This window comes from Thermobia domestica, chromosome 3 (genome assembly GCF_964235325.1).
Source record: "Thermobia domestica chromosome 3, izTheDome1.hap1.1, whole genome shotgun sequence".
NCBI lineage: Eukaryota > Metazoa > Arthropoda > Insecta > Zygentoma > Lepismatidae > Thermobia > Thermobia domestica.
The window spans coordinates 69,382,137-69,391,007 of record NC_137456.1 but is presented as its reverse complement, the minus strand read 5'-3'; the positions used below and the strand labels follow the sequence as shown (position 1 = coordinate 69,391,007).

The 8,871-nt window shown below is 39.9% G+C and overlaps 1 protein-coding gene across 1 annotated transcript in view; it reads left to right on the top strand.

Annotated features, from left to right (window-relative positions):
• LOC145681451 (uncharacterized) overlaps positions 1-8,871 on the top strand; it is a 59,398-nt gene that overhangs the window by 35,652 nt on the left and 14,875 nt on the right. The window lies entirely within an intron of this gene.

The window sequence follows — 8,871 nt, the reverse complement described above, 5'->3', positions numbered from 1 at the left end:
ATTTTTTTCTTACCACAGCCATACCAAAAAAATAGGTGTTGTATAAATAACAAATCAGTATTTATACATCAACTATACTATAGTCAATATTAATTTACCAATTAGCAATACTCATCAACAATGCTTTTATTGTCAATTCAGCTATACCATTTTTTAGAGTGTTGCAGACTACATACACCCCTTCATGACGAACATGTTTCCCAACGGTAGTGGCATTTTTCGACACGATAATGCACCATGTCACAAGGCCAAGAGTGTGATGGAGTGGTTCAAGGAATACAGGTACGAGTTCCAAGTGATGTGCTGGCCCCCCAACTCGCCAGATCCGCACCCAATCGAACACACCTGGGATGTGATTGAACGTGACGTCAGAGCACATAGCCCCCCTTCCCGGAATTTACGGGAACTATCCCCATGCCGTAAGCTTCGGTGCACCACCAATGGGCAACTAGAGATATCTTGCCAAAAATTGGCAGCCCCGCAGCGACGATCCATGGAGGTCCCACTTCCGTTTTGAAAATTATACCACCAGCTGCCCGCCAGCGGCAGAGACGCGACAAAACACCAATGAACAACTAGATTACTCCTCCAAAATGTTAAATCGCCTATATGCGTAACTTATTTTACATTAAGGAGAGTCTCAAAAACTGTAAAAAAAAAAAAAAAGTCCCGGTGTGGGCGCGAACCACCAACCTTTGGATTACTAGGTGCGTGCTCTTCCGATTTGGCCACGGAGGCGATGAAGAAAAAGCCGTTTGTAGAGGCATAAATCCTTGAGGTATTTTTAATTTGGCTAATCGGAGTGCTCCTGTAACTATGTATATTCGACGATAACCGTTTGAGATCAGATAAAGTCCGTTCGCCATGTAATTGTATAACAAAATGATGCGCGTCTATTTATTTATTTCATGGTTCTCAAATATTCACTTTCAAATGATCGGCTACAGTTGTCATCTAAATTAATAGAATTATACGCACTCATCTCAAAATTTTTCACTTCATGATGTAGAGGCAGGGATTACTCTTGACCCCCGTAGCTCACTTTAGGAACAATTCGTCAGGAAAAAATAATATATAATAACCGCATGTACATTACTGGCGATAGTTCGTGTTGGTCCCTTCGCGATTCTCCGCGACAAATCGGAGAAGTGCGGACTAAATGAAGTCCTCGCTGCTATGCGGTGGTAACTTCAATACTCCGACTCTAGATATCTCTTTCGACTCGATGAAACCCTGCCGCTAGTGGTACACTAGCGGCAGTCCTTCGACGAGTCGCTATAGCGACGATCGACATTTACCACCAAGTGGTCCACTAGGTGTTGGCGACGTTTATGGCATGGGGATGTGACCTATGTGTGCACATGTGGTGCCAACTCTCTCCAGAGTCCTACCAAGGGGCACTGCGTTCATGCCAAGACCCGTCGCCGTTATTATCGGTGCTAAAGTGGACATACTGACAATTAGATAGGTAGTCATAATGTTCTGGCTGATATGTTCGTATTTGTCTCGACTTGAATTTCAAGATGTCTCGTCTCGAATTCGAGTCGAGTCGAGACAGACTTAAATCTCGACTCGACTCGACTCGTGCGCATCCCTAGTTGGTTGACACAAAAAGAATAATTTTTTTGTTGTAGTGTGTGTTATAAATTGATGTGTTTCTGTGTAGTGCACTTAGGGTTTGATATTTTACTACTTTACTGGCATCACAAAATGCCCAACACAGATAAAGTACTGTAGAAGTGTGAGAAAAGCTAGTATTATTGCATGACGAAATGAAAACATCCCCATAAAAACGATACGAAAAAGAACAGGTCATGTAAAATCAATCATAAGAAGGTTGTGGCAGCAGCCAAAGGACTGAGTCTGGCTGCGGTTCCGAAGAACAAATTCGGTAATGGGAAGCCAAGGAAAACAACGAAATCTACAGACACTCTCCTAATGAGAGAAATAATGGAGACAGAACTTAAAGAAACGCACCCGAGTCTGTTGGAAAGCGTGGGAATTCGTAAGATTCAGCACCGTTTGCAGAAACTCCTTGATTTGCTGTGTCATACTGTTGCTAAGAAGTCTTCACACGCCGACCGCATGAAGAAACAACGTCTTTCTTTTGCAAAGAAATTGCACACTGGACGCCAGCATAGTGGAGGTAAAGTCATGTTTTCGGATGAGTGCACATTCCAACTGTTCCGAACGGGAGCTGTTAAGATTCGACATCTATCACTTCAGGTCGATATGACCCAAATTATACACTAGGTAGTTCCAACCGATAGTCTGTAATGATGTCGGGATGTTTTTCAGGTGAAAGGGTGGAGATGTCACCACAAAATGTGACGATGAACGCAGACAAATATATCAACGTTCTTGTTTGGGATTATTTGTGTGTTTTACAGTGAGTGTGCCTTTAGCTGGCAACAGTGTTCAAGTTGCTTAACGCTTTTCTATTGTTTGGTGAATAGAGTGTGAGTGAGGCAGCAAGAACATGCAGTTTTGGTGGACCATATATCATGGTCGAACATCATACAATATAGCACAAACAGTAAGCCATCGAATTACAATCATTTACAACTAAAGACCTTGTGAACATGTTTATTCTTGTGTATTATTTTTCTGTGCAAACTGAAGTTGTAATCATTAAATACAGTGAATTTATATTTGGTTGCATTCATGTGGTGTACGAATCAAGCCTTACAGTCCACTAGTATGAACATCGTTTTTAAAATTGTTATTGTACTTGAGTGAAGTTACAAATATATACATTCATATTGTACATTTGGTCCTCCGGGCCGGATGAGTGCGAAGATTTCTGAGAATTGTTCTGTGCTGTTGTGAAGAGAAATGTGTTTGTGTCGGCCTATATGTGGTGCTATCACGTACGTTGGACAATAATCACGTTTTTTGTGTAGGCGGACAGCTGTTGTACCAGGACCAGGCTTCTGGAGTATATTTCATAGGTAAAAAAAAGAAGAAAACATCATCTTCAGGTAAGTAGTTTTTTTCTTCTTCATATTTCTGCGTAGCATTTAATCATGAGTGAATCACACCAGCGTCTTTTAAGGCAAAGATCTGCATACAGAGGCCAGTTAACTAGAATAAACACTTTTGTTCAGGCCTTTGATCCAAATGAAGGCAATATAGAAGAAATACGTGCACGCTTAAAACATCTAAATAACGTCTGGTCAAAGTTGCAGGAGGTGCAAGATACTATTGAAATTGATCAAATCGAACCCGAAGCGGAAGCAGAAAACGTTCGTGCAGAAATTGAAACTGTGTATTTTTCTTTAGAGGCTCAAATGCAAGCACTTGTTTTAAAGCATGGAAATAAAGAATCAGCTGTTAATAATAGCACTAGCAGTAGCGCACAAGTTAAATTACCGGTCATACAGTTGCCTGCATTTGACGGGAATTGTAAACATTGGTTATCATATAAGGACACTTTTATATCTCTTATTCACGAGAATAAAGACATTTCCACAATACAGAAGTTTCAGTATCTCCGAACTTCTCTTAAGGGCGAAGCGTTAAACCTAATTGAAAATTTACCAATTACCGAAACAAATTATTCAGTAGCATGGCAATTACTCGTTGACAGGTATTCAAATAAAAAGCTAATTGCTTCTTCTTACATTCACGAAATACTACAAATCAAGCCAGTGTATAAAGAAAATGTAAGTGAACTTCGCGCTTTTATAAATACAGCTACTAGCAATATAAATGCGCTACAAGCACTTGAGCCAAACGTAAACCTCACAGACGTAATTTTGACCCAACACTTTGTATCAAAATTAGATGCAACTACTAGAAAGTAATGGGAGCTTCAAAATACGATTTCTAATTTTCCTGCTTTATCAGAATTCTTTTCGTTTCTCGAGAAACGTTGTCAGGTGCTTGAGAACATGAGAACTAGTATTGATGGTGTGAAGCAGGGTAGTAGCGTACACAACAAGCAAACAAAAAGTATTCAGTCACCAAAAAATTTATTTATCAACATTTTCAAATGCATGTGAATTTTGTAATAGCCAGCATCCCTTATATTCTTGTTCGTCTTTTGTGAATGCGGGACACAGCCAAAAATTAGAGTGCATTCGTAAAAATAAATTATGCATGAATTGTTTGAAAAGTAATCATTTTTTGAAGAATTGTAAATCAAGAGGTTGTAAAAAGTGTTCCGAAAAGCACAATACATTATTGCATGTAGACGTAACAAAAGACAAATCAGTGCGGTTTCCAAGTGTAAGCAGTGCCGTGGTGCAAGAGCGTAGTAACAACTCAGATTCCAGTGAAAATTTAGGGCAAGTGTCATATTGTGCATTAAAGGCTAAGCCTAACGCAAGAGTGTTGTTATCTACTGCAATAGTAAAAGTAAGGGATAACAAGGGAAATTTGGTTTCTTGTCGCGCGCTTCTAGACAGTGCTAGTCAGACCAATTTCATAACAGAGAATTTTGTGCAACAATTGAACATCAAACGGTATAGACAGTATACTCCAATTCAAGGTATAAATCAAGCAATTTCTAATACAAAGTACTCTGTAGATATTTGTATCCATTCATGTGTTAACACATTTTCATTGAATATAAGTTGTTCAGTTCTCCCTCACATTACAAGTAAACTACCGGAAGAAAGAATTATGACGATTGGAACATTCCCAAGGACACTGTTCTAGCAGATCCTACTTTTAATACGCCTGGAGACATAAATATTCTTTTAGGTGCGGAAGTATTCTAGATAATTATGAAGTCAGGACACAAAACACGGCCAGGTGATTTTCCAATCCTTCAGGAGACAGAATTGCGATGGATCGTGGCAGGACGCATTCTTCAAGAACGTGACCCCCATATTCTATTAACAACATGTTTTGTGAAGACAAACATAGATCTACAGCAACAACTTCAAAAATTCTGGGAACTAGAAGAAATTACTGTTACACCTAGATCAAGCGAAGAGCTTGCATGTGAGCGACATTTCGTTCAGAATACAACAAGAGATCATACAGGGCGTTTCATTGTACGATTGCCTTTGCTTGAAGACCGTACAGTTTTAGGCGATTCTTATCAGCAGGCATTGGTTAGATTAAAGCAATTGGAAAGAAGATTCGATCAACACCCGGACTTTGAAACTAAATATACGGAATTCATGCAAGAATATGAAGATCTTGGTCACATGGTAAGGATAGATGAGAGTAAAAAGGAGGACGTCAGCGTTGCATACTATTTGCCACATCATGCAGTTTTTAAGCCCACAAGCTCTATAACAAAGCTCCGTGTAGTGTTTGATGCTTCAGCAAAATCTGACAGCGGAAAAAGCCTCAACGACATTCTCTTAGTTGGTCCTACAATACAGCAAGATTTGTTTTCTATCATTTTGCGCTTTAGAACTCATTCGGTAGTATTCACTGCAGATATCGCTAAGATGTATCGCATGGTAAATGTTCATCCAGAAGACACGCCATTACAACGTATATTGTGGAGAAGATCTAGAAATGATCCGATTCAAGTTTTTGAGTTGAAAACACTAACGTATGGTACGGTATGTGCTTCATTTGTGGCCACAAGATGCCTACAGCAATTAGCAGACGAAGAAGAACACAGTTACCCTGTAGCAGCAGAAATATTACGTCGAGATTTCTATATTGACGATGTTTGTAGTGGCATGAGCAACATACAGCAAGCTCTAGAGGTACAGAAGCAATTGATAGAGTTACTGGGAAAGGGAGGTTTTATACTTAGGAAATGGAAAAAATGAAAATGAAATCTTTGAGTTTTACGTCCCACGGTTATGCCGGTTAGGCTAAAGGAGACGGTGATTATGAGAAATGAATGAAATGGTGGAATGAAGAAAGTGGGAGGAAACGGGAGAACCCCGAGAAAACCCACGCACACGGTGTTTGTCCACCACAAAGTTCACTTGGCGGGAGCAGGGTTTGAACCCGGGACCCCATGCACCAGATGTGAACGCTCTACCACTGAACCACCGCGGCCCCCACTTAGGAAATGGAGTTCGAATGATCCAAGGTTATTGGAATCCATCTCGCCAGAGCTTCGAGAAGTGCAGCGTCCAATCCAGTTCCATGAGGGCCAAGGCGTCAAGGCATTAGGATTGTCATGGCATCCAGACAAGGATATATTTCTCGTTGAAAGCAAGACGTCACCAATGAAGGTTCAAGAGTGCATCACTAAACGCCAGATTGCTTCCATCATTGCCACTATATTCGATCCATTAGGAATAATTTCACCAGTTGTCATTTCATACAAAATATTTTTGCAAGAATTGTGGCGGCAAAAGGTTCAATGGGACGACAATATACCAATGGAATTAGCAAGGAAATGGACTCAATTGTACAAGCAATTTCCATTAATCAATCAGATTAAATTTGACAGATTTGTACTCGTTGAAGGAAACAGCGGAGACTCAGATCCATGGTTTTTCAGATGCTTCTCAAAGCGCATTTGGAGCTTGCATTTATATGCGATCGATCAATCAACAAGGAGAAATATCAGTTAAGTTATTATGTGCTAAATCACGTGTGGCCCCAGTCAAGAAAATCACTCTCCCACGTCTGGAGTTATGCGCAGCAGTTGTTTTGGCAAAGTTAGTTCACAAGATTTTACCAATTTTAAAATTGAACATAAGTAGCGTCCATTTATGGACCGACTCCCAAATCGTGTTGGCACGGCTAGCTTCTCCGTGTAATAAATGGAAACCTTTCGTGGCTAACAGAATGGCTCAAATTCAAGACTTAACTGACGTTAGCTGTTGGAAACATGTAACTTCTTCAGACAATCCTGGAGACTTGATTTCAAGAGGAATAGATGCAGTTTCCATAAAGGACAATTCAGGCTTTCTAGTTTAGAACCTAATTGGGCAGTGACAAGTAAGGATTCATTGCAACCAGATCAAGTTCCAGAGAGTAAGGGAACCATAACATTGACAGTCACTTTAGACAATTGGTGCAATGGAACCATAACAAGATTCTCAAAATTGTCAAGGTTAGTTAGGACAATAGCATATTGTAGACGTTTTGTTCATAACATCAGACACAAGCAAAACAAACTAACAGAAGGTCTTTCAGTACAAGAACTCCACACAGCGCTCCGTGTTTGCATCAAATGGACACAAGAAATTGGGTTTCACAGCGAATTGCAGCATCTTCGTAATGGAAACATTGTTCCGTCAAGAAGTAAATTGAACAATTTACATACATTTTTAGATAGTGAAGGCATGATCCGAGTTGGAGGAAGATTGGAGAATAGTCAGCTTCCGTTTGACGCCAAACATCAAATAGTTCTGCCTTCAAACCAACACTTGACAAAACTTATAGTTGAAGCAGAACACTTAAGATTACTTCATGCTGGACCCCAATTATTAATATCATCACTACGCCAGAAATATTGGATCATCAGGTGCAAACAGGTAGTAAAACAAGTGATCCATCATTGCTTCACATGTTTCAAGTTAAAGGCCAGTGGTTCAAAACAACTTATGGGACAGTTGCCAGCAGCTCGTGTGCAGCAAGCCAGACCATTCCTAAACGTAGGCGTGGACTACGCTGGAGCGTTTTACATAAAATCAGGAGCAGTTAGAAATAGATCTGTACGTAAGGCATATGTTGCGTTATTTGTTTGTTTATCCACCAAGGCAATACATCTGGAATTGGTAACAGATCTTAGTGCGCAGTCATTCATAGCAGCTTTACGCAGATTCATAGCCAGACGAGGAAGATGTCTCAATATATACAGCGACAATGGCACAAATTTCGTTGGAGCCAACAACGAATTGAAAGAATTGTATCAGCTGTTTTCATCAGATCCTTTTAGTTCTCAAGTTCATGATTTTACATCGACCGAAGGAATTCAGTGGCACTTCATACCACCAAGTTCGCCGCATTTTGGAGGACTATGGGAAGCCGGTATAAAATCAATGAAATACCATCTAGTTCGTATTACAAAGGGTGCAGTGTTAACATATGAAGAGTTTGCAACATTACTCACACAGATTGAGGCCTGTCTCAACTCTCGACCACTTACAGTGCTATCAAGCGAGCCTAACGACATCAGTGTTCTCACCCCTGGACATTTTTTTTAATTGGAGAAGCACTTACAACTTTACCAGAGCCTAACCTCACCGATCTACCACACAACCGCTTATCTCGTTGGCAGAAGATACAATAACTAAAACAACACATTTGGAAGAGATGGTCCCGAGATTATTTACATGGTCTTCAACAACGCTCTAAGACAACTTCACCGCAACACAATCTCAAGGTCGGAGATGTAGTTTTGCTGATTTAAGACAACGTTCCTGCATTGCAGTGGAAATTGGGCATCATTGAAAGAGTGTTCCCAGGAAAGGATTTCTTAGTTCGTGTAGTGACGGTTCGTACTACAACTGGAACATATAAACGTTCCACCAACAAACTAGTTGCATTACCATATAACAAGGATTAGAATTGAGATTTGAGTAATCTAAAAAATAAGTACAGTTCTTCAAGTTTTGTGTTTGTTTCGTTTTTTATATGTATCATTTTGTTTTATTTGGTCAGACCTTAGCTGACCAACAGGAGGGAGTATGTTTGGGATTATTTGTGTGTTTTACAGTGAGTGTGCCTTTAGCTGGCAACAGTGTTCAAGTTGCTTAACGCTTTTCTATTGTTTGGTGAATAGAGTGTGAGTGAGGCAGCAAGAACATGCAGTTTTGGTGGACCATATATCATGTTCGAACATCACACAATATAGCACAAACAGTAAGCCATCGAATTACAATCATTTACAACTAAAGACCTTGTGAACATGTTTATTCTCGTGTATTATTTTTCTGTGCAAACTGAAGTTGTAATCATTAAATACAGTGAATTTATATTTGGTTGCATTCATGT